The sequence below is a fragment of the Coenobita brevimanus genome, chromosome 81 (genome assembly GCF_032717465.1).
Source record: "Coenobita brevimanus isolate Jiangsu-jjx chromosome 81, ASM3271746v2, whole genome shotgun sequence".
Taxonomy (NCBI): Eukaryota; Metazoa; Arthropoda; class Malacostraca; order Decapoda; family Coenobitidae; genus Coenobita; species Coenobita brevimanus.
Window position 1 is genome coordinate 13,110,786 of NC_137034.1, and position 1,428 is coordinate 13,112,213.

The 1,428-nt window shown below is 40.0% G+C and overlaps 1 non-coding gene across 1 annotated transcript; it reads left to right on the forward strand.

Moving 5' to 3' along the window:
- Positions 1 to 974: 974 nt before the first annotated feature.
- Positions 975 to 1,093, forward strand: LOC145409594 (5S ribosomal RNA). Its single transcript, XR_013899144.1, has one exon. It is a non-coding gene; the product is annotated as a 5S ribosomal RNA (ribosomal RNA).
- Positions 1,094 to 1,428: the final 335 nt, after the last annotated feature.

The following is a 1,428-nucleotide window of genomic DNA, read 5'->3' on the forward strand; positions in this document are numbered from 1 at the left end:
TTTTTTAGTTAGTTGTTTTCTGGGGAGGAGCACTGTACCCCAAAATGACAATGTTCACCCCACCTTTGGCTAAAACACATTAATTGAAGTCTAAAAGCAGTTATAAATCAACCTAAACACACAATTTTAGTCTAAAATGTCATCAAAATCGGTAAGAAAAATAAAAACTCATCGTTAAACCAGGGTTTGGCCATTGTTAGGAGGGGTATGATGCAATTTCTATCCCCATCGCTAAGCCGGGTTATTGCATCTAGGGGTATCGTATATCGAGGTATTGCTGTATATATATATATATACCGGTATATATATATATATATATATATATATATATAATAGACTATATATCTTCTATATATATATATATACTAGTATATATATATATATATATATATATATATATATATATATATAGATATATATATATCGGCCATGTTTTTGTCCAAACTGGAGCTTGGGATTTGAAGCTCGTCATGGAGCGCTTGGTTTCTGTCCGCACGAACAGTCCACAATACTTAAGAACTAAAAATAACTCACCAATCTCAATGTAAACAGAGGAGTTCGTCAAAGAGGATCGTCTGACGAACATGGAATTTACACGCAGCCCTCATTTGTGCTGAACTGACACTATATGTCATGGATATTTGCCACTTGCTCCCTAATTTTATGTACATCATGCTGACTTCATGATATTTATCACTTACTTGTCCTTGCTGGCATTTCTCACTCTCCCAAGCTGCATGAAGGCTGCATCCTACCACGCTTGGATGAAATATGAAGACGGTCTTGGTTTCGATAACAAATGCTTGGGCTGGATTTGTATCACCTTGGCTGACAAAAACAGTGCAGATCGGTTTCACCGAAGATGGCTTTGAATCCGATCCTCAGCTTGGAAGACTCAGTACAGCAGTGTTTTCCGTTTTTCTGCCATATTTTGACACCAAAACATACAGTAAAAGTCCAATTATTCGGCAGCTGCCAACGGCCATGCCACGTTGAGTACACCGCTTCCCGTCTGATCAGCGAAGTTAAGCAACGTTGGGTCTGGTTAGTGCTTGGATGGGTGACCGCCTGGGAACACCAGATGCTGTTGGCATAACGTTCTCCCTACGTGTCAAGTGGGGTTGGTGGAGGATTAGTGCCTCTCCCTGTAAAACAATTAACTCTAAGCCCTTGGCCACCCTGTTTGGGATACTGGCGTCTGGCAATGGATGGATGGATGATTATTTGGTAGATACGATATTTCGGCCTGTGTGAGAAAAGTCTCATTTACAAAAGTCTTTGATTGTTCAGCAGATGTTCCAAATCATTTCGGTAGTCCAGGAAGCGTTATCTGAGACTTGCAGGCCTCATCTACAGTTTGAACTACCCTGAAGATGAAGTGGACTTAACACCTTCAATATTAACCCGTTCTGTGCTGCTTCAGTATAT